Source organism: Leguminivora glycinivorella, chromosome 18 (genome assembly GCF_023078275.1).
Source record: "Leguminivora glycinivorella isolate SPB_JAAS2020 chromosome 18, LegGlyc_1.1, whole genome shotgun sequence".
In the NCBI taxonomy this organism is placed as follows: Eukaryota; Metazoa; Arthropoda; class Insecta; order Lepidoptera; family Tortricidae; genus Leguminivora; species Leguminivora glycinivorella.
Window position 1 is genome coordinate 6,085,999 of NC_062988.1, and position 26,224 is coordinate 6,112,222.

Consider the following 26,224-nt stretch of genomic DNA (forward strand, 5'->3'; position numbering starts at 1 on the left):
TCCAAACTTTAAACAAACATACTATTATACGATATAAATGGGCCGATATTTGCAGAAGAGTGGTAATTGGCCATGATCGACCCTCGCTCCGAGTCATGAAAATGTTGTCCATCGTTGTTGGCGTAGCAAAGCAGTAAACAGTGAACATTATTGCCTCCTCCTTATGCCTTGTTCGTTTGTTTCTTATTTTTAGGATTTATATTAATTTACGTTACTATTTTGTGATAGTACGAAACAAAGAGTTCTGTGGCTACTACTAAATATGTAACTGTGTAGGTAATTTATAACAGATTTATCGGAATCTGAAAACCAAAGGCTAATCTATTTCCGTACAAACGCTCTTCTTTCATCTCCAGTTAACCAGAAACGATTCAAATTCACAGAATCATTAAAAAGGCATTAATTTACGCCGTTCCGGGATCTCGAAAAATGATCCCAAATTCTAATTTTGTCCTAATTCGACCCCAGCAGTTTCTCAGTAATTACGAGCACGGTGTTTCGCGATTCCTATCGCTTGACAAGGCGAATCTCCAAGGGATTTCAATTACGAAACAAATACCTGTCACAGGTTGAAATTTCACCACCCTCTTGGAGCTTAGAGACGGGCTAACCTGTTACTGTAATATCACAATTTTGTTTTATTTCAACCCCATACTTTTAAAGATTGGCACTGAAATCACACTGAGACTTGAACAACATTCGAAAAACTGCGGGGCACTTCTGGATGAGACTAGCCCAGGACCGGAATAAGTGACGTACACGAAGGGAGGCCTATGCTCAGCAGTGAGCGATTAATGGCTGAAATGATGAATACATCTTGTTCGTGCCGCTCGCCGTGTGCGTCCAATCCAACCTAAAGCTTCTTTTTCAGACTGGTTTGTAGCAAACTCGCGATGCAGAAGCGATAATGGAACCTTGGTAACGTAATCTTGGAGGCTGTAATGTCTTAACTTGATACGATTTCCTTGTTACATACGCCGTTTTGTTCTTAAACATTAGGGCTTGGCTTTTGTTAACTAATTATCCTTTTCTCAAGTTCGCGCTTTATCTTATCTCAATGAATTTTGTATTAAATTTAGTGCTAGAAATTTAATTATAGTTTTCGAGAATTCGATCAATAGAGGTTCTAATTAATCCAGTATCTTTTATGCGCTGAATGAACGCAACATGTGATCGACAGCCCGCCTGTTTCCGTCCAGGCGTCTCTACACCTACAAGTACACACACTACAACTACAAGTACTTTTTCCCCTCACTAGCTCGGAAACACGTGTTTTGTCCTTTAATACCAGCGGGTAAAAACGCATTTTATACACTAGTGGATAAAGTAATTTGACCTTGAATGAAGTCAAATTAACTGCTTACAAATTGATAAAAGTAGGTGAATCTAGCAATAAAGATGATTTACCACCTGTGGAACTACTGGAAGCAGTGATAAACGCATTTTTTGCAAATGTATTTTACTTCTCGTGTGTTAAATAACTCGCAAATTCAGGATTCTATTCTCAAACCACTCGCTTCGCTCGTGGTTCAACTATGGAATCCTTACACTTCCTCGTTTTTAAAATACAACTTTGCCCCCTTGTATAACAAATAACTATGATTGTATAGCTGTATGTAGAAGCCGTTACATTTTCAGCGGTACAAGATATATGTTTCAACTCATAGCTCATAACATAATAAAATATTTTAACACGAACAAAATAATATTTTGTCGGTCTACCAGTACCAAAAGAATAGGCAACGTATTGTAATTTATGATTAAAGAAAAAGGTAGGGAGATCAAAGGGGCTAGTTGACACCACATCCATAATACTCAACTAAAGTACCCAATGAATAAGTAAAACTCCAATGATCCCGAGTCTCGATATTTACGTAGGTAGTAGGTACCTACCTATTAAATAACGAGCCGATGAACTTTTTCATTCGTATAGTGGTTTAATATCACCGCTGTTACAACCAAACCCTGAGACCCGTCACGAGAGAGAAAATGATAAGTTAAATGTAATATTATGAGCAGGCCTCGTATTATTTTTCGTATGGTAAGATGAAAGAAAACTATGGAGTCGATATTAAAACTAAACTTTAATTCATATTCATACTCATACTCACTAATTTTCTTAGTCCCGTAATACTTTTGTCCCTTGTGCAGGTTGACAGATCGAAAATGTTAATCGAAAATTAATCTTACTGAATGTAATTAAAATTATTTATGTGGTGTGATTTGGGAAGCCTTTTGCTTGGTAAAGGGTTACATCACAGAACTTTATTTATATAGAAGAAACAAGTTCATCTATTTGTATAGGGGCCGAGCGTGTCAAATTTTGTACTGAAGTTGTTTCTTGCCTGTAATTTTAAATATGTCTCAGGCTCTTGATTGTTCATAATTTTTGTGTTGTTGCAATTGAATATCACGTAACGAGGCATTTTTTATGTTTTGGTTGACTTCAACTTACAAAAATTTACGCCCGAAAGCTGCAAGCTGCGATTAAAGACGGACAACTCAGTGGATTTCACTGAGTTCATTTGACACGCTAAGTAGATACGTTTGCTTGATCTATGGTATATATGAAATCTGTGGGTTACATTTACCCTGTAACTATATCAAATTAGTTACTATTTTGTTTGGTTCAGACTACTTTGTTGCGGTAAACGTAATGCTAAGTACTAGCTGATTTATCAAAAATCATTTGCATGTCAATGTCATGTCAAATTGACATTGAATTGACATTGTCAATCATTCACGACGCGATGTGTCAATTATTTATTGCAATCGGTGCGTGCAATAATTACGTAAACAATTATGTCTGATCCGCAAGTTTCTGCAATTTTATACTGGATAGAACCTTACAAAGATTTAAAATACGATTATGAGAAATGTGTTACTAGTACTTAGCATTACGTTTACCGCAACAAAGTAGTCTGAACCAAACAAAATAGTAACTAATTTGATATAGTTACAGGGTAAATGTAACCCTTTACCAAGCAAAAGGCTTCCCAAACCACACCACATAAGTAATTTTAATTAAATTCAGTAAGATTAATTTTCGATTAACATTTTCGATCTGTCAACCTGCACAAGGGACAAAAGTATTACGGGACTAAGAAAATTAGTGAGTATGAGTATGAATATGAATTAAAGTTTAGTTTTAATATCGACTCCATAGTTTTCTTTCATCTTACCATGCGAAAAATAATCCGAGGCCTGATTATGAGGTTTTGCGTAAGTAATCTTATTTCTCATATTCAAAGCGCTTGCCAAATAAATCACAACATAAATCAAGTTTAAGGCTCCAGGCAGAACCTGAAATACATGAAAGTTACAAACGAGCTGGGATAGAATTTACGGAAATGAGCATTCAAAAATAAAACATCCTATTCCAATCTCGTTTAGACACTGCTTAGAGAAATAAGTATCGTACACTTGAGGAGTGTCTTTTCAAAAGGGCTTATTTCCATTTTTTCTTTTTTTTTAACTATGAATGCAGTTGTTCTTAGTATAGAAAAGTACGCGTTGTTTTGAGATAAAAGTTCAAAAAATCTCGCCTTGATCTTTAAAAAAAAAGATTAACATCAAAGTTTAGAACACATTTTGAAAAATGTGTAATGATTATTTATGTGGATAAACCAATGTATGTATTACAACAACATTTATATCAACTAACGTTAATACAAATCCAAAAATAAAATAAAACTATTCTAAAATAATAACATTTACGCTACAAAGCCACAACAAAAGGGCTTAATTCCCAAGAGTTCGCATCAAAAGTGCTTAATTCTCAAAAACATATGGTAATTAAATATTTATTTAGGTACACATGTTGCGTTTGATGTAATCATAGCATTAACGTCAACTTACAATATTACAATTTTGCAAATTAAATATTAATTTCAAAACCAATTACCGTGGAATTATGTTTTTCTCGATTTCCCAAAAAAAGTTCAAAGTGGAAATAAGCCCTTTTGAAAAGACACTCCTCACTTATAGTCATTATCAATAGTAACGCATGAAGCAACGGGCTTGGATGTACCTAATTACCTTAGGTCACTTTTTCAAATAGTAATAGATCTATACAGATAAGTTTAGGAAACAGTACTTAATTGAAATAATGACATTTGAAACTAACCAAAGTTTTGAGGATGGCGTAGTCTTTGGTCTCAGACTTCTCAGAGAAAATTTGCTAAAGTAAAAAAAAAACTAACGTCGGTGACAAACAGGTATACGGCCCGTCTGATGGAAAGCGGTCACCGTAACCTATGGACGCCTGCGACTCCAGGGGTGTCACTTGTGCGTTGCCGACCCATTAGAAACTTGTACACTAAACTAAACTCTCAATATCCTCTGACAATCACGCGGGTTTTTCGAACTTTCCGCTACTACTAACTATCTTGATCTTGTACGAGTATGTTGTTCTATATTCAAGTTGAAAGGTATCTTTATTAGTGAGGTAAGTGGAATGGATAGGAAATATGAAGATACACTACCGATGTGTTTTTTATAACAGGTGGATACAGTGCAATCACTTATCGTAATAAAATGTCAGATTACTGTATGTGTTATCGGGGTAAAGGGACCTTTTGGTTGATGGCGCTTACGTCCCGCGGCGTCGAGTTTGTACACGAACATCGCACATAACGGCGTTAGCGCCATCGACAATAAGGTCCCTTTACCCAGATAATGACACATATCTGTGAATATAATTTGTGCCACTACTTTTGAATCTGGATGTACCAGTCAATACAATTTTACTGTAATTTCAATACGTAAGTTCTCGCTCACCGTAATATCTCTCTCGTTAGAAGGAAGACTTAGTATATTTTTTACGGGCGTTTTCACAACTTTGAGAATAAACCATCCATCCGTGATCATGATGCATGCAACTGCGTCGAAATATCGGGAGCTCGACAAAAATCAAAAAGGTAATCACGGTCTATATCCCGGTCAATATAAGTCTAATGAAAATAACCGTGAATCATTCAAAACTCTTTTTGAGAATAAAGTTTGCTCAACAGCTTAAAGGAACTTTTTAGGATAATTTTCTGTATCCAGTGGAAAATTCTTTAATACAATTGAGAAGCGTTTGGGTTAAAATGTCAAGTTTTCCTTGAAATTGCCTTTATTTTTTCGAATTGTACATTTTTCTCAATAAGTAAACACATTTAAATAAATAATTTAACAAAATGAATCCCATAGCCTTTCAGTAATAGGCCATGATGGCCAACGTAGAGTAAGTAGTAGGAGGGTTTTTTTTAATATTCACGGATATATTTGAACTTTATAAGTACAAAACAATTATTTAAATAAAAACCTAACTTTCTTAACACAAACGATTAGTTTTTTTATGTCACTCTCATATTATAAATAAATTCATGAGAATAGGAAAAAAGGAGACTAAAATTATATAAAAAAAATAATAATATTACGACAAAACTAGAAATAGGAATTTGCGGAGCACATTATCTTGACGGGATATCTTGATCGGTGCTCGTTCTCTATACTAGTGAACACTCAAAGGTAGGTATGCTTCCTGCCCCTCGGATTCGTATGTCTGGATATAATCATGCCGCCCAGTAGAATTAAGTTATTTTTCTACTCCCGAACTGTTCGTCATTTACAGGGTCGCGTATAGGGTTGCAAAAAAACGGTTTTTTTCTGGCTTGAAAAAAAAACATGAAAAAAAAACCGTGAAAAAAAACCAGTTTTTTTTCTGGAGTATGTTTTTTTTCTAAAGTACGAAATCTCAAAATTTGCAAAGTAGTTAATACTTCTATACGGGTTTTTAGACTTAATGTTAACTATTAAACGAATTTAATCAAATAACTTTAATTTCTGGTCTTATAAAAAGTAACATTTACGAAATCTGTAGTTGGTAGTTATCACTATTTACTGTTGGCAACACCACCGCTACACGCAGCATCGGGGATTCCCCAATAAACGTTTGTATACTGAATGTTAATTGAATTAAAATGTACGTTATTGTTATTGAAACACGTTACACTTACAACTCACGAAAAACCGTTATTGTCGTATTATTCGTTCATCTGAAAAAAAACCATATTTAGAAAAAAAACCATGATGCTCGGTTTTTTTTCATGTTTTTTTTCACAATTCTGAAAAAAAAACATTTGTTTTTTTTTCTATTTACAACCCTAGTCGCGTATAAATCTTTAAAACACTACATAAAAGTCTATTCTCCAAAACCAGCCCCTGTCGGTCTCCCTCCCGCGCACGCGCGGAGTAACAATAAAATGGAAAGCGCATTGTTTGGCTCTGTAACCATGGCAACGCATTTATAACGTTACTGCGCACGTGCGCGGGAAGCCGGCGGGGGATGGCTTTGGGCAGTTGGCTCGAGCGCTGGCAGTGCAAACCTTTGCGTCAAAATACAGGAAACAGTGTGAATTTCACGAAAGTTATTCTAGAAAACTATTAAAAACTAAATGCATGGTCGTAGAAAAAGTATTGTATGTAACGATGCAATGTTTAACAGAGTCAAAAAATACTTACGGCGTCTTTATTAACAATTTTCGGCTTCGCCTTATATAGTTACCCACGCCACTCGCCTTTTTTGACCTTCTTTAAATGCCGGTTGCATAAAATACTATTTCTGACCATAATAATATAGAAAGAAAGAATCGTAAACAACGCGATAAAAACACAAAGGCGAACTTATGGCTACGCTACGAATATTACTGTCTACGCGCTACGAACGTAGCACTTCGTAGATAGGAATGAACGAAAATGTAGCATTCTATTACATCATGTGATAATGATCAGTAAGGACGGTTTTTAACTCAAGTTTTAAAAATAGTTCGTCCATATTGCATGAAAGCAGCCTTCAGTAATAGAAAGTTTCAAATCCGTAACTCAGTGAATCTGTGACGTGATTGCAGTATCGACGGACGTAGGGAAGAGCCTTAGCCTTAGAGGGCCTTACGGCCCGGCCACGACATTGGTCTAAGCGCGACAGCGGTGAGCGGCAGCCATACGTGCGAATGAAAAGTCCCATCGCTGTGTCTCGCTTCAATGTATAGCCGCCGCTCGCCGCTGTCGCGCTTAGACCAATGTCGTGGCTGAGCCGTTAGAGTTGGTCAAAGGCGCCTAGCCTTCAGATATAACATACGCTAGATAAATTTCGACGGGTACCTCAGCGGTCGGGGTGGTGTAGCGTTTTAGCACGACAGCCGCGATAGCTGGAGACCCGGTTTCTATTCCCGACTTCGCCACCAGTGGGTTTGATCTCTTTTTATTTAGTGTATCGTATTTTAGTTTGTGATTACAGTATACTGTTTAGAACATGGATGAATTTGTTTGCTTTATGAGTGAAATATGATAGCGTTAAACGATAGCCCGATTCAACTTTTACAAGTTTATGATTTTGAACAAGTTTTGACACAACTTTGACGATCGTCAGTCATTGGTGTACATTGTCTAAACATAAACTTTCGAAGAAGGTAATAAGTACCTACTGATTTAAACTTTCACAATATTAACATTATACATTATACACGATTAAGTCCAGTGCGCGTGGACGAATGCAAAAACGCTCACGATAATATATATCTATCTCTATCGCTCTTGCGTAACTATTGGCGCGACAGAGCCAGACTACATTTCTGCGGCGTTTCGGTGGGGTTTCGCGTCGCAGAAATGCCATTCGGCTACGGGGCGTGTACGATTCTTCAAGATCATGCCCAAATGATTAATTTGGAAACAGTTTTGAAATGCGAATCGGCCTCCAGAAGGATACAGCAAAGCCACCGGCTGGGAAGGTATAAAAACTTTCGTAACGATCGTTTGGCAGAAGTATTGGTGGCAAAAAGGATCCATCTCTAACCGGTCGCTATTATTGCTTGCAAACACAAAATGGTAAAATGGATATATATATATATCTAGCTTATCTTCATATGTTACCCAGTCAGCGTTGCATAGACGTACGGTAAACGCCGAACAAACTTTATTCTTTATTTTATATCTGAACTTTTTCTAAAAAAAACTTGAGTAAAACCTAAAAAAAACTTAAGTATGGTACAGGGGGACCATTTCGACTGATCGGTAATTTCAACTTATGGCAATAATGTCAAATGTACCATACGAGTACTGCAACGTAGTTCATAGCGTACTAACCTAACCACAAGAGTGCAAAGTAATTTCATAAAATTTTTAAGTTGATTTTGAAAATTTTAAAATTTTGAAAAACCCCGACCGCGACATTGTTTACCATTTTCATGAAACATGGCTAAGAACACTCCCGACTAACTCAGCTCAAAAACAAAAAGCAAAAGCATAAGCAAAAGCAAAAAACAATAAATCAAAACAAAAAAAGAACATCTGTTCGGGAGCCCTCGGTGCCAAAAACTAGCAAAAAACTAAATCATCGGTTCACAAACAGACAGACAGACGTCAAAACAGACAGACACGTCAAACTTATAACACCCCGTCGTTCTTGCGTCGGGAGTTAAAAACATGAAACTACATACTCCAATTAGTTTAAATTAAAGTCCAAATGATATACGTATGTACCTTAAAGCTATTTTTACTTAATATGATTACCCATTAGGTACATACATTACAGCCAATATATTACTAAACGGTGCCTCATACCACTTTATGTTATCATTAAATCGTACCGTATTCTACTTTTCAATTCTCATTCGGAAAAAAACAATTGAAATGTATTGAAGCACATTTCTCGAACAATGCAGATCTATGCGGAGCTAAAAACAAACGCGATTCGCTCAAGAATGCTTCTGATTCCAAGTAAATACAAAGAAAAACAAACGGCGCTTAAACCATAGACCTAGCAGTTAATATAGACTTGCGCTTGTGAGGAACAACGTGAAATGTGAACAAATTAAATACCAGTTTTAAGATTCCTCACAACATACAAACACAACCGTTATTTGTTGGCCACCAACATCCATACTCAAAAGATGGTGAATAAAAAGGCAAGAATGTAAAAATGATTAATAATAATAACGACACGAGATAACCGCCCTGTGGGATGTTGATTCGACGATCATTGTTCCGATAGTCGTTTCAGAGTCTCGACCAACATCTTAAGAGACTCTCGCTAGGTGGCTGGATCATGGGCCAGATGCAGAAGGCGGTGATCTTGGACACGGCGCGGATAGTCTCACGGTTCCTCTCTCTGCAGCCATATTAACCACCGGCAGCTTGGGCCCTGCTCCGCTGCTGGCGGCACACGCCAATAAAGGTTAGGGGTTTTCTTTATAATATGTTTATATGTTTTTATATTGTTTTGTAAATGTTTTTATATTTTATTTTTGTATACATATTATTGTAAAATACCTAGCCTAAGAATGAAAATAAATAAAGTTAATAATGACGATTTCTCTGTTAAGCTTACTGAAAGTTCCATAAGAGCATCTCGCTAGGCCATCTTATCCGAGTCACTTATATTATTATTGTATTTCTATGACTAATACGTTTTTATAGGCACATGTAAATTTTATGACTTTATTGCATCGATGCCTGTTAAAGTAAGAGGCGATCTACTTTTTATTTTACTGTAAATTTTATGTTCGTTCGTATTGGGGAGCAAAATATGCCTTTATCGCACATTCTGTTTTGTTCAATACCTGTAGATACATATATTATAATACGTTTTAAGTATGAAGAATAAGTGCCTATTAAGGGGACGTGTATATTTAAGTATATGAAAAGTTATTGAAATGACGTTAATGATGTCAGAAACGGCGCTTTAGTTAAAAACGTAACATTTCAATAATATGAACGATGCCTATCTTTACATTTGAAATCTTTGGAAACACTTGCATTTTTTTTCAATTCACATTGTACTATTAGCTGCAAAATTGCATGGAGAAATTATAAATGAAATATAAACTAGCCAAGTCACAATAGAGATGCTGGTTTATCGCCAAAAATCGATGACAAAGTTTAATCGTCTGTTGTATAAAGTACAATTGATCCCCAAAAAAACCCTAAAATTGATTAAAATTGGGTCAGTATCCTTATCATTCACCGACAAAAGGTCTACCTTTTTGGCAAGAAGTTCGACAATGATATAGTCAAATTGTAAATTTTCTTTTCCATAACAATGTGAGGTCGTCCTTGTTCTGTCAAAGAATGAAGTAGGTCGCGCGTAGAAGGTAAGATCGCTCATATGTACGATATACATATATATATATAGTAACAGTAAGTGTCATTAGGTATCTTGCATCCCCAACACATCAGACTCGCTATCAAAAAGCAAATTGCAACTTTATGCCGTCTAAATATTATGCACAAATATTATCTGCGAAAGTACTATTCGACTAGAAGACTATTATGCTCATAAACATTATGCCAACGTACGATTCGGTATTATAAAAATCTGCGAAACGATTTATGCCAAAGCATATTCTGCAAGGCCAAATGTGACTTCTGTCAAGAACTATTATGCAAATCAAATATATGAGTAAAAAGTTTCTGCAAGATAATAGTGAACCGGCTCCAGCACATAGCTGAGACTGTCCACTTTTCACGTATACCTATATTTAAAATGACATACAGTTCGAACGCGATTAATTAACATATCTGGGCAACCGAGCTTCGCTCGGTTCTGTTTTGTATCCTTGACATGTGTCGCCATCTAGTTCAAAAATGAATAGTACCTACATCGAGCGAAAGAATTCTCAGCCTTAACAACACAACTACTCCACACGAGATGGCGCGCATTTCGCCACAAAAACTCAAATAGTGTATTTTCTATTCGTTTTAGCCTTGACCTGTGTCGCCATCTAGTGTTTGCAATAAATAGTACTTACATCGACCGAAAGAATTCTGTCTTAACAGTACAACTACTGCACACGAGATGGCGCGCGAAGAAAAACGCATGAAAACTCGAAAATTCGCGTTTTCCGGGACCTAAGGATAAGTTAGACCGATTTTTCACCCCCAAAAACCCCCACATAACAAATTTCTGCGAAATCGTTAGAGCGGTTTCCGAGATCGTCAGTGTAAATAAATATATATATAAATAAATAAATAAATAAATAAATAAATATACAAGAATTGCTCGTTTAAAAGTATAAGATTATTTTACCTCTTTTCCAACGTTTCGGTCAGGTTGCACTGGCCGTGCTCGCGGAACACGTAAACCTAGAGTGTTAGTTAAGTTCCCTTGTATTACAATACAAGGTACAGCCGGCGTGTTATGCTTCCAATTTTATCACTTATCTATGTAAATAAAGCATCCGTCACGCTTTGGCATGTACGTCAGTGTGAGAGCGACAGATGTCTTCTTATTCACGTGGATAAAATTTGAAGCATAATACGTCGGTTGATTGTAACGACCATGTTGTGACTTGTGACAATAAATAATTTATCTATTTTATTCAAAGCCTCCTCGACATTCTATTTAAACGGTATTAATGAATAGGTACCTCATTAATGTTTCATCGACGTTAATTCGTTTTGATGAGAATAATTTAGAAAATACACGGAGGAATTTGTGAAAAAACACAATTTCTAATTATGTAGGACGTAATATAATTAATTATGTAGGACTTTTTAACGAAAAGGAAACTGAATTCCTTAAGGCGTATAAGTGTAATTTGGGTGCTCATTGTTGTAACCTAATTTTTAGAAGAAAAAGCCGGCGGTTCGAATCAGGCCTTCGCCACTGGTGGTGTCCGTAAGTTTTTCTTTGTGATGGGATGGCCTAGTAGTTCAAGGCGTTAGCCCGGATTGCTAAAGACGCCGGTTCGAATCCGTTCTTTGCCACAGGTGGTGTCCACTGTCCGTCATTTTCTCTTTAATATATGACATATTATTTCGATTTTTAATTTATATGTAGTAGTGTGACTACTTAAAAACACAAATCAAAATATGTGTTAAAAATAATTTGAAATTAGAGGTCGGATTCAAACCTGCGACCTTCTGGAATGGTCAAGCCGCTCTGACCAACTGAGCCACGGAGGCTTGATTGAATATTAATATGGCTCGTAGACGTTTACGACAAATAAGAAAGTTAAAAACATATCGTTCAGTCACAGATCCGCTAATAACAAACAAATATTGTAATGCGAAAATGTACAAATTATTTGTTTACGTTCTTTTAAGTACCTTAAAGTACAGAGTATAGGATGATTCAAAACGTCTTTTGCGATGGGGCACCACCTTGTAACTAAGTGAAATCCTGGCCCTGGTATTGTTCATATTAGTTTAATGTTAGTGTAGGTATTGTAAAGTTCATTTATTATAAACATTATTTCTATTTAACAAGTTTTTACATTTATTTCAGAAATAAAATAAAAAATAGTTATTTGTTATACAAGGGGGCAAAGTTGTATTTTAACGCCGAGTGTGGAATTGAAAAACGAGCAAGTGAAGGGATTCTATAGTTGAATCACGAGCGAAGCGAGTGGTTCGAGAATAGAATCCTGAACTTGCGAGTTTTTTAACACACGAGAAGTAAAATACATTTGCACCCGAGTGTAACACAAAACTTTTCCCCTCACTATAGCGAGGAAACTACAACGCAAAAAATGCGTTGATCACTGCTTCCAGTAGTTCCACAGGTGGTAAATCATCTTTATTACTAGATTCACCTACTTTTATCAATTTTAAAGCAGTTAATTTAATATTAGTTAAACCACCCCTTACCTAAAAACGATACAAGTAGGACACTGGTTTAAATAAACTATCACGATTATTGCACATAAGAACTTTTAAATCAGAAATAATTTATTGTTTTTTAAACTGACCTCCAACGAGTCCCGATTTACAAGTTATCATGCAAGACGGGTAGATATCTCTGCAGCTAACTGTCCCATTTGATGACCCATTCATCACACGACTAGCCTAAAATTCCGAATTCAAAGCCAGTCCCACGGGACGAATCTAGCAAGATTTATTAACAGAGACTGGTCTGGAATTAGAAATCAGCTCCGGACGACAGATATTTCAGTAGTGATAAGACCGCCGCTTGCAACATTATCTCTGCTATATGATTCCTTTTAGGTGCATAAATAAACGCAATTGCAAGTACGACGCACTGGGCTCTAAGACACACCAACTGGTAAAGGGTATCTTGATAGAAGTAGACAGTAAATGAATGACAAAGTACTTAATTGCATTTTATCCACAAGAATGCAAAGTAATTTCATATTTTTTTTAACTTGATGACCAAAGCTGGCTGGTATAATTGGCGATAAAATTATGATTTTAAATAACTAATTTAAAAAAATAAAGTCAGTGACAAAAAAAGTCGTGATTATTATTTGTTTTCTCATGTAATAACCAGGCAGGCAGGTATGATCGCGCGATAAATGATAAAACATCAGGCCGTCCTTTGCACTATTTGTAACGCCGTGGCTTGCGTGGGCGACGGATGCGACGCATGCGAAATCAAACCTTATCGATATGGAAGTATGAGACGCGACGGCGACGGTCGCGCGACCGTCGCCCATGCAAGACACGGCGTCTAAAGTGCGATAGGGATGCAGCGATGCAATAAAGTTTATCGAAATAGTGGTACGCTCGCAGAAACTTAGTTAATACGTGATTAATGCAGACAAACTTACATATTTTATGTTTAAAATTTTTACATATTGAACTCTAAAAATCAGGCAGCAATTTCATTAAGCCCAGCATAGCGTCGGGTTGGTATTACCCGGGTAATAAACTTGATACTGGGGCGATGAGAAATTAAGGTTACCCAGGTAACCTGAGCCGCTACCATGAGCCTTTGAGCTTTCGACGTTTTAGTATACAGCGCGTAAACCTAATAAGGGCGATAAATGAAACCAGGCATATAATTCAATATTGTTATCATTAATTAAGAAGTGTTTTTGAGTTACTTTTAAGTTTCACCCCATAATGAATTTTTGAAAAATTTCCCAGCAGCAATGTACTGTAAACGTGGTTGCAATGACAATCAATGACAACTGTCAACGAGCGGTTAACGCGAGTGTGTTTGCATTACGTTGCGGGCCGAATTATTTTGTATGGATAAAAAAAATAACTCAATTTTAAGTAAAAGTTATCTAATTCCATTTTTTATGTCCTATACTCACCACCGTTATGAGGTTCGCCCGTATTAGGTTTACACCCTGTATGTTACTCACAGATGTAGGAAGGAAGAAGATCGGCCATGTCGGGCAATTTGTATTTAATACGCTTGTCGCAATTTATTGAACCTATACACGTATAGATGGACGCTCCTATTGCGCAATACACGCGTAACATATATTTCCATGGCTGTGTGCAAACGACTAGCGAGTCGTGTCATCAACTCATCATGCACACACTTCAGCAATTCCCGTCAACTTTGTACAATGCCACGTCAGCAAATTTTAATTGATCCTATTTTGTTACCAACATTTAGTAATATAATTCGACTTTCGTAAGATAGTTATATACAGGATAATTGTTATAATTAAGAAAATATAGATACTAGAGAACCTTAATGACGAAATAAAACTTAATAAAATCTCAATTCATCAACAAAATCTTGGTAACAAAATAGGAATTAATAAAAACAAATTTAACTTTTCCCTTAATTTTTGTACAAAGTTGACGGGAATTGCTGAGGAAGGAAGAAGATCGGCCATGTCGGGCAATTTGTATTTATGTGCTTGTCGCAATTTATTGAACCTATACACTTATAGATGGACGCTCCTATTGCGCAATACACGCGTAACATTTCCATGGCTGTGTGCGAACGACTAGCGAGTCGTGTCATCAACTCATCATGCACACACTTAATGACGGCTTTATTCGCTATGTCTCATCCAGGGACCGATTTTTGAACCTCGAACGCATGAATTCGCCGTTCGAAAGTCGTAACATTACGTCTTTTTCGACTTTCGACCGGCGAATTCATGCGTTCGAGATTCACTTAGATTATGTTAGGGAGTCCCCTCTGCCAACAAACTGTCCTGCAGTTTGGCAGAAGATTCATGTTGTTAAAAAAGGGTTTATTTTGAGAATAAACGATTTTTTTTTCAAAAATCAATCCCCATTTGTGACCCGCAATTTTCACCCTACGAGCTAACGGATGCCAAGCGCTTCTTCTGCGCTGCCGTCACTCTGCCTAGCAACATGTCACAACTGGATGAGACTAGCTCAGGACCGGGACAAGTGGCGTATGTACTAGAAGAGGCCTATGCTCAGCAGTGGGCTATAAAGGGCTGATATGATGATGATGTGAACCGAACATGAACTGACAGCAGCGATGCGTCCACCGGCGGCGAGGTGTTAACCCTTAATTGGGCATGAGAATGTCAACATTTTGTCAATTTTGAAACCTGTCAACGATAGATAAAAGTTTAAAGTAGGTTGGGAAATGTACTCCTTAAGCCCAATCAATACTCGATAGTTTAAATGTTACGGAAAATGTACGGTTCTAATAAGTATCGGTTTTGGAGCGCTGTCAGGGGCGACTCACTTTACGATTCTATCGCCGCGCTACAAGTACATGCCGGTGGCCGCGAGTTCGCGGCCCATTCACTAGTGACGACTTCGCGTGGCGCAATAGAATTCAATGTCGGCTGCTCGCGTGCGGTCCCTTTGTTAATGTAGGTAAGAATTTAGAATGGCGGCATTTTGTAAACGTCAAAGGAGTGAGCCTTCTGTACTTGTACTATTACATAATATTTTGTGGGGCTGTTCACTTTGTCAATACTACATATAAATGTAATTTCCGACGTTTACGTCATCGAGTAAAGTACGAGTATTTTGAAAGGTCTAGGACCCATAGTAGAGGTTTATGCCCTTCTCGGGCGTTTTAATAAATAGGTACTTCACGAGAAGACGTTTAGTTGTTTATAAGCCGTATTGACTTTGATTTTAGCCGAGTTACTTTAGTTTTACAAGTTTATTCGTCTACTGAGAGAGCTTGTTTGACTTTCTAAATTTAGTCCATGAAATATTCCACTATTACTCGTATTATGACTGTACTGACTGGGTGATATGGCAATAAAGTAAATTAAGTAGGTACAAATAGGTGAGTTTATCTGACGTGTTTTACATTAGTAAAATACCACAGAGTGCCGCGTCGCATGGCACTTTCATGCAAGAATCCACGAGTGATAGGCCCTCCCTACCTATTACGAACTTCTACCCGCCGAATTAAGAACTGAAATCTCTGACGAAGCATTTGAACTTCAACTGAGGAACTTTTTATTGAAAAATCCATTATATTCGGTAGATGAATACATGGAATTAAAATTGTAATAATTTACTTGACATTTTGAACTATTATTATTACCAATTGCTCATAATTTCATTTTAATATGACGATCATTATGAGATACCTAACTATTAGACTTTTAATCTGACTTGTGCTTTATTATTTATTTAGTTTTTAATGACGGTGGTTTTGAAAACCACATTTACAAATTGTTAATTTAATAATTTCTATTGTTTTTGAGTATTATTGACGTTATATTATTGTATCTTTGCATGCCAAATTATCATAATTGACGATCATAATGTAAATTCATATAGGTTAACGTAGAATAATTTACACTCTAAGAACAAATTAAATTACTTTCATAGAAAATATTTTAACTTGTTATTTTAAGTAGTAACACTACTATTATGTTCTAAACATTAAATAAATGTCATATACAAAGAAAAAGTGACCACTGACGAGCACTGGAGGCTTTGGTCACTTTTTCTTTGTATATGACATTTATTTAATGTGTAGAGTAATTTATACTGTAATTTACCATTATGAAATAAATAAACTAAACTAAACTAATGGTGAAATATTTATTACTTAGTCAGTTCTAAAGTTCTGTCACAAAGGTTTTAAGTGATAAAAACTTTATTGACAGATATTTCTTACTATGCATATGCATGGTTTGAAAGCTCGTTTCATACTGAATAAATTGCAATATTACTTAAAGTACTTTGCTGTCGCAGTTTCGCGTGGTTCCTTGTAACATCTGAAAATTTGGTAAAAAAAAACAAGTCAAGAAACACGCGACCTCTTCCGGACGTTTTTATTTTTTATTTATTTTTGGTTGGCTTAATATGCTTTAATGATACTTATTATAAACGCTGGGTCTTTTATCTTTAAGTTTGTATATGATTTTGTGAATTAAATGGACAATATTGCTACTGTACAACGTTTTGTTGCACATTCCCGTTGATGATTGTGAAATCTAAGCGTTTTACTGAAAAGTACCCAAGTTCTAAAGGTTACTAGCAGACTTAAAGATTTCTAGGAAAATGAAATACCAGTAATTCAATATGCCCAAATTCAGAGAACTCATACTAAAAAAATAATTATTTTATTTGGCTAATGTAACAATGTTTTTTTCTTTCTTTTGCGAAGTCTATTTTTCCGCGTGCTGACGTCTATCGACAAACTCAAAGTAATCAAGGATTCTTAAAAATCACGATCTACATTTTCGATCGTTTATATCACATTTTAATAAGTATAAAACAGGTTTTGATATCATGTATTTTTTATTGAATAAAAACCTTTATATACAATTTTATCAGTTAAAGCATTTGTGACAGAACTTTAGGACCGACTATGTAGGTACTGAGTTTCACATATTATGTACGTACTAGTTTTTGCCCGCGGCTTCACTAGCGTTAAATTCGAAAATTGCGGACACACAAACTTCCATCTCCCATTTTAGAGAATGGGGGTTAGAAAGAGACAAAAAGTAGCCTATGTCACTCTCCATCGCTTCAACTATGTCCACTTAGAAAATCTCGTCAATTCGTCGCTCTGTAAGACGGACAAACAAACAGACACACACACTTTCCCATTTATAATATTATTATTTATTTATTTAAACTTTATTGCACAATTGGAAAAAAAAAGTACAAATGGCGGACTTAATGCCTTGAGAATTGGTATGGATCATGCAAAAATATTTACGACTGTTCCATCAATGAAAATGGACTTATTAAGATTAAGGACAAAATATCGCCAGCATCTTTTGGTACAATGCCCCAAGCCCAAGCAAAGGGCCTATATTAGATTTAAGCTAGCTATTAAGTTTCATGTTTTATGCTGTTTCTATATGTAAAGATTATGTAAATACATGAATATTCATTAACAAGCTGTGAGTTTACTCGTTTTTCCTTTCCCATTATTCGCAATTCATTTTCCACTTTCCATTATTGGTGATTGATGTAATATTTACTTTGAAAAATCAATCCAGCCGGCCTAGCCGACGTGACAATCGTTGAGGCTCGATCGAAACGGAGTCTGTCTCTGTCGCACTACAGAAGAGAGACAGGGAGGGCTAGCTACAATACGCTTACGCTCTGATTTCTGTGGTGCCGCAATTCATCAACGTTCCATACATATTTGGTACGTTGCGTACATAGATAACATTAAATCAGCAATTCCCGTCAACTTTGTACAAAAATTAAGGGAAAAGTTAAATTTGTTTTTATTAATTCCTATTTTGTTACCAAGATTTTGTTGATTAATTGAGATTTTATTAAGTTTTATTTCGTCATTAAGGTTCTCTAGTATCTATATTTTCTTAATTATAACAATTATCCTGTATATATCTTACGAAAGTCGAATTATATTACTAAATGTTGGTAACAAAATAGGATCAATTAAAATTTGCTGACGTGGCATTGTACAAAGTTGACGGGAATTGCTGAATTAAGCATTCCTGTTCAATATAGTTGGAATAACTGTTCAAATATTTGAATGTAATAATTTCGTGAGCGTTAATATCTACAGATTGTTGTTTTCAAGATTTTGCTAAACGTCAACTTTAACGTTCCGTTTGAAGTTTCAACATAGGTACAATCAACCAATTGGAACCCTAGAGCCACTCTACAGTTCCATGTCAAAATGATAAGCAGTAAGAGATTTCTTACAATCTGATTTATGACGTCACTATGACATAGTTCTACAGTGGCCTAGGGTTCCAATTGGTTGACTGTACACCATTAACCCCTTCTCGTACAGTCACCAGTCATAAATATGTGATGATTTCTATACCTTGTCACATTAACGTCTCGTTTGTAATGTCATACGAAATTGTCAAACGATTTAAAGCTACAAAGTACATCACTTTTATTTATGCCGGCGACTGTACTAGTGAGAGAGGTTCATGTATTGACAATTTTTGGTGTTTCTTAATCTTCAGATTATTATTCTGAAGATTAAGAAACACCAAATTTATCATATAGCTTTGTAATTTTTACTTGCACAAACTTGCGAGCTCTCAGAAAATTGGGTTATTTCTATTATCAGTTGTGCGTTTCCCTACATTTATAAGGAACCGGAAAAAACAACACATCTTAATCCGACCGTGAAGAAAAGCTGCGGGGGGCTATCTCGGGTTGGATTATGTGGGTCGAGCAGGGAAAGTATATGTATTACTTATTAGCTACTGCAATACATTTAGCCTGATCCTGTAGTCTAATATGTTTACTTATTAGCCACTGCAATACGTTTAGCCTGGGGGCCGATTTTTGGAATGTCGACTATTCGATTTCGTGAATTTCGTTCAATAATATCTCCACTACTAGCGATTTAAATTCTACTAATAGGATGAAAAACGAGTGGTCTTTACCACTAGATTGAACATTACTAGCCGTCCTTTTTCAAAAATAGCATTACGTCGTTTTCCACAGACTTTTTCAAAGTAGTGACGATATGTTTTATTAAGATTATGTAAATAAAAAAAAAATAAGGAAATTTGTCAGGAGAAATTCAATTATCACATATTTGGAAGATAAATAAATTACGCCTCTGTCTTTGCCGAATATTTTCCGAATGTCTACAGTAGTATATGGAGTACAGTCAACTAATTGGAACCCTGGGCCACTGTAGAACTATGTCATAGTGACGTTATAAATCAGATTGTAAGAAATCTCCTACTGCTTCTCATTTTGACATGGTTGTAGAGTGGCCTAGGGTTCCAATTGGTTGACTGTACTTCAAAGAACGAGATTACAGGATTTCAAATACTACATACAACTTTGGATTTGCGGGCATTCTGCTTTGTATGCTGCTGTGTATCAAAAACCAAACTACAGTTTTGATATTGTCAAAAACATTATTCGTTTGACAAAACCATTTTCATTTAAGGGCTGATTTTTAACGTGTACAGTTTAATCGGATAAAACCTTAAAAGACTATAATATCTTATACCTTTCAACGATAAATTATTGTATATATAAATTAGATCTAGCTTAGCTTTACACCCGGAAAATGCGAATTTTCGAGTTTTCATGCGTTTTTCTCGCGCGTTAGTAAACAAAAAATATGGTTGCTAATATCGGACCCGTAGCTCTGTCGTAAGAGGGCCGGTGGGTCTAATATTCGTGGTGTCAGGGTTTCGAATCCCGGCCAGAAATATTTTTTTTGTTTTTTTTTTTTATTTTTAGAGTTGTTTTTTATTTAAAGACGTGAAATAATAAAATAGAACCGAGCGAAGCTCGGTCCCCAGGTACTTCTATCTAAAAGAACATATGCGATGTCTAAGCCTAAAGCAGAATAGTACACAATCATAGCAAGTAATTGAATACTCTGTAACTTCTGTGAGTTACAGAGTATTGAATTGATAAATTAATATGACCGAATACAGTATATTAACATTATTAACCTTAATAATCTCGGCATTGATTGCCTTTCTAAGCACGCTTGATTAAACGCTAATTACTCCGCTATGTTAACCAATAATTCAATAACGCAATGGAGTTATTAGTTTCCACGACTAGATATTAATGTGGATAACTAGAAACTAATTGGAAGCTTTGGTACGTGCGACTTTCGTTCCGGAGATCGCGGGTTCGAACCCCGGCTCGCACCAATGAGTTTTTCGGAATGTATGTGCGAAATGTCATTTGACATTTGCCAGTCGCTTTTCGGTGAAGGAAAACATCGTAAGGGAACCGGACTAATTCCAATTAGGTCTAATTACCCTTCGGGTTGGAAGGTCAGATGGCAGTCTCTTTCGTAAAAACTAGTGCCTACGCCAAATCTTGGGAGTAGTTGTCAAAGCGGACTCCAGGCCCCGTAGCCGAATGGCATTTCTCCGACGCCAAACGAAAGCGATACGCCGCTGGCTCTGTCGCGCCAATACGCAAGCGCGATAGAGATAGATATCTACTAGCGCTTCGTTTCGTGAGCGTTTCGTGAGCGATTGTGCCATTCGGCTAGCCACCCAGGCTCCCATGAGCCGTGGCAAATGCCGGGATAACGCAAAGAGGAATGAACTAGAAAGTAATTGCTTTACTTGTTTCATACACTCAGATGTGCATAAGTACATAAACACACCTGTGTACCTAAAAAGGGGTAGGCATACTAGGCATAGCTCATAAAAGTGTAGTCCGAAAATAAATATACATAAATTGACAGTTCAATCGTTAAAAGGAAATAAATGTCTTATACAAAGAAAAAGTGACCAAGACCTCCAAGTGCTCAAAGCTGGATTCGAACTAGCGTCCGTTATCGCGACGGATGCCTAAACCACTCGGCCATTCGGACACGGTGGCAAGAGTCGAAATTTTCAAGTATATTATGACACAATTACCGATGGTTTATGGCGCCCCCCGCCACCGTGTCCGAATGGCCACTTGGTTTAGGCATCCGTCGCGATAACGGAGGGCGCTGGCTCGAATCCAACTTTGAACACTTGGAGGCCATGGTCACTTTTTCTTTGTATATGACATTTATTTCAGTTTATAGTTAAATAGTAGTGTGTCTACTAAAAAAATACAAATTAAATTATTATTTATGAGGATAAATTAATTTGTTCTAAGAATTAGTTCATTCCATAGTTTAGCTGTGCAAAGTAGAAAGTTCCTGGAGAAACACGAAATAAGGACTGCCAACCATTTCAGTAGTGAAGTTGGAAGTATTGTAGCGTAGGGCGATAGCGGATAAAAGCGACGAAAATAAAAAAAGAAACAAATAATCCCAGAAAAAACTATCTAAACGTTTTTTCTAGAGTTTAGCTTAACTCATAAACCGGACTACGTCCGTAAAAATACGTCTAAGGTCTAAGACAATTGAGGCTCCCGACCGTCATATGTTTCCCCTATAAACACACAAACCCTTGGGTTACTTGGTAATAAAGTCAAATATATTCAGATGATCTTTCGCTACATCGTAATCTTATAAAGTATTCATAAAGTATGTAGGTTAAAAAGGCTTGGTTTTCTAAGATGGCGCCGACAAATATAGAATGGAAGGAGATCGGATCGCAAGTTATTGAACCGACACACTTGTAAGATGGACGCTTATTGCGAAATACCACACTCATCATTTCCATGTCTATGCACATGCGAACGACTGGCCCGTTTCTCGAAAGGTACAAGCCTTGTATTGCAAGTGTGTTTCCATGACAACCCATACGATTTGACAGTTCGCGCACTTGTAATACAAGGCTTGTACCTTTCGAGAAACGGGCCCCAGCGAGTCGTCTCATCACTCATCACTCACGCTAACCAAGACAACAGGGTAATACGTAGTCGAATAGCACAAACGCTCACGAAACGAAACGCTCGTAGATATCTATCTCTATCGCTCTTGAGTATTGGCGCGACTGAGCCAGACTACCTTTCGCGGCGTTTCGTTTTCGTTTCGCGTCGCAAAAATGCCATTCGGCTACGGCACCAGGCCCCGTAGCCGAATGGCGTTTCTGCGACGCGAAACGCCACCGAAACCACACCTCGGACACTGGCGATTAAATATATGAAAGAGGCGCCTTCCTAGCACACAGTCTAAGCTCGTGTAGGTGAACGCGTACTATGCTTGTATGAGTGACATATGACAGGTCGACTGTTCGCGTTTTTGACAGGCGGTAACTGTGAGGTAACCGAGAGGGGGTGGGCGGCACTTTCAGCGGGGAACGGGAGTGGCCATACTGTATGATAATACCCTTTATTATACTGTGCCGAAACGCCGCAGAATTGTAGTCTGGCTCTGTCGCGCCAATACACAAAAGCTATAGAGTATAGAGATAGATAGCTACGAAAGAGATATTATCGTGAGCGTTTGTGCATTCACCCTAATAGCGAGGTAGGTAGCCTAGCAGACCGATTCAAACTTACATCAAAATCTATGTACAGATGTAGTGCGAAAAGATTTGCCTTCGTATTGTCACGGAAACGTACGAACGTGTCATGCTATTTCAGTCAGTCTCAGTACAAGATGTACAGACATTGACTGAACTAGCATGACAAATACGAACGTTTCCGAAAAATACGAAGGAAATCCTTTTCGCAATACATCTGTAATTTAGTAACAGTGCGTCTCGCCCGCGCCAACGCAGCTACGGGCAAGCACGAACTACATTTACGATTATCGGAACGATATCATTCACATGTCTTAAGCTTTCGTATGCCCCTGTCAAGAAATTGTCATTCATATATCAGTCATAATAAATACATATCGTCACTACTTTAAAAAAAACTTGTATCTTCGTCTGTCAATGAAAAGAAAATTGTAGTAAGTATGTATGGAATGCATATAGACTTACTGCGTTCTAACTTAGGAACAGCGTGAGATACGAGATTTTTTATAAGTAGTGACGATTATTCAAGTTGAAACGATATGGAGCAGATCTGCTCCTAAGCATAATACGAGAGGCTAATGATATTAAGTTAGAATTAGGGCCCATTTAGACGGTACGAGAACTCGCATACGAGTTTTATTACATTGCGGTATTTGATGGCTGCGCAAAATTGTATGTAACCTCAACAGCCCTCAACTAAAATCGCATGCGAGTTCTTACGCCGCCGTCTAAATCAGGCCTTAGCATGTAGGATTTTACGGTGTTAGTGGAGAGTTTCATATCTACTAACGGACAGTTTTACCAATGCGATAAACCTCAGAGACATGAAAACTGTTTCCTACAAACCTAGTCTGGAATTTATCGCTTACATCTTGGTGTAGAATTTATCGTCGTATTATCAAGGGGCCAGCGATAATAAATGCTTTATAATGAACACAAATATGTTAACTTTGTAAATAAACTCAAAACTTATCTTGTTAATGAATGTCCATATACTCTCCAAGAGTTCATGGACAATTAAATAACTTATTTAATTATTTATTTATAATTATGAAGCCTTAATACTTAAGTTTTGTTTTTGTATCGTATACCTATAATCGTTTCTACTATGTGTGACCTAGTAAAATGTGTAGTGTTAGTGTTTAATGTAAACGTAGTTATAGCATATAAATATATGTTGCCACGCCCTAATAGGGTCCATGAGCACGTATACCTACTTTGTAACATCTTATAACACCATGGATGCAATAAATAGATATGAATATGAATATGAATATGAAGTAAAGGGACTTTTTATAGTCTTATTTTTTCCATCAGACATGATGAAAAGTATGGTTAAAATGTTAATAGTAAAAAGTACTGTGCCTACACTGAAAGAAAACATAATGTATTGCTGTGACTTCAAATTTATGTCATATCATCAGTAACAAACCCGAGGTAAATCCGGATAAATATGCATAATAAAATGTTTACACAATTATACCTATAGTCTCTACACGGCCATATAAATAATATATAATTCTTAGAAACATCAAATAATGGATTTATTTTTGCTGAAATTCTATACATACAGATAACAAACTGGGATATATTTCAGTTGGAGTAAGGAACTACGTACCAACTAAAACAGCAAATTATTCAGTCAATAAATTCGAATCCGGAATATTTAATTGGAAACATTTTACGACTAATGTTAAACACAATTAATGTTGAAGACTGTCAAAGATATTTATGAGTTTTACCTATGTCCTAAGGATTTGAAGTGAACTAAATTATCAATCAAATGGTCTAGTGGGTCTAGCCAAGTCAAGTTAACAATTGTTAGTAGTCAAATATAGTTATTTGTTATACAAGGGGGCAAAAGTTGTATTTTAACGTAGAGTATGGAATTGAAAAATGAGCAAGTGAAAGGATTCTATAGTTGAACCACGAGCGAAGCGAAAGAGAGAGAGGAGACCGAGCTTAGTTGTGACAGAGGAGAGTTGTGACAACGTCTATTTTTGGGAACTTATTATCAAGCTCACAACAGCGCTGGTTTTTTTACTTTAAGTTTTGACCTAGCAATCCTGCGCTATTGCGAACTTGCTGATATTATAATAAAATAAAAAATAAAACATATTGGGGACACAGATCAACTTAGCCCCAAACTTTGCTTAGCTTGTACTATGGGGGCTAAGCGACGATATAAATATTTAGATAGATAAACACAAATGGAAAACATCCATGACTCAGGAACAAATATCTGTGCTCATCACACAAATAAATGCCCTTACCGGGAATCGAACCCAGGACCGCGGCTTAGCAGGCAGGGTCACTACCGACTGACCCAGACCAGTCGTTATAGTTAATAAGTACCCAAAAATCGACTTTGTCACAAATCACCTCGGTTTCCCCTATAAAGAAAATATTAGGTCTAATGAAATTCCGCACCATAGCGCGTAGTCATATATTTCTGGTTAGACTTTGCTTTTAATTGTTCAATACATTTTAATTTTGCTAATAGAACTGTCAAGAAAACCGACTAATCCCGCAATACTTCAAACAATCCGTCAGAATCCGGTAGGGGTGTACCCGGATCAGTATCCGTACCGGTATCACAATCCGGAGTTATCTTGAGGCCGAATGTTTAATTAAATTTTAAATTGGAATCTCAATAAGTACCGCTGTAGGGTAAGAGTAATACCGGTATTTCTCTTCCGTGGTTTAATTTATTCTGAGTTTTATGAAGTAATAACGGTATGACATTCTCTTGCCGTGGTATTAATTACCTATTCTGTACTACACTATGGTTGCAATAAATAAATGACTAAATGACTAAATGACTATTTAGATGTCGAAATATTTTGTGTTTTACTTTTATATATTGGGGGGTTTAGGGAAGTCCCCGTACTTGCGACTTTAAAAATTTAAAATTTATTTTTTAAGTTTATTTTTAACAAGCAGAAACGTCTGCTAACGATTCTAAACATTTTTATATTAAAGGAAAAAATGGAAAAATTTACGCTTCCGGCGGGACTTGAACCCGCATCATTTGCAATCCGTGCAAGGCTTAGGGGTAAATTTTTCCATTTTTATTTTTTAAGTATTTATATTTGCTCTGTATGAATCATTGCAAATGAGTTTCGGACAAGTGGTCAAATCTTACAATGAAACATTAACCACTTTTCTATATGGTCCAGAATACATATCTGGTGTTAAACAATAACAGTGTTTTCTTACTTTGGGTGTGTATTGCTCTG

At 36.6% G+C, this 26,224-nt stretch overlaps 1 protein-coding gene across 6 annotated transcripts in view; it reads right to left on the reverse strand.

The window, feature by feature from the left end:
• LOC125235973 (U8-agatoxin-Ao1a-like) overlaps nucleotides 1-26,224 on the reverse strand; it is an 87,158-nt gene that overhangs the window by 60,056 nt on the left and 878 nt on the right. The window lies entirely within an intron of this gene.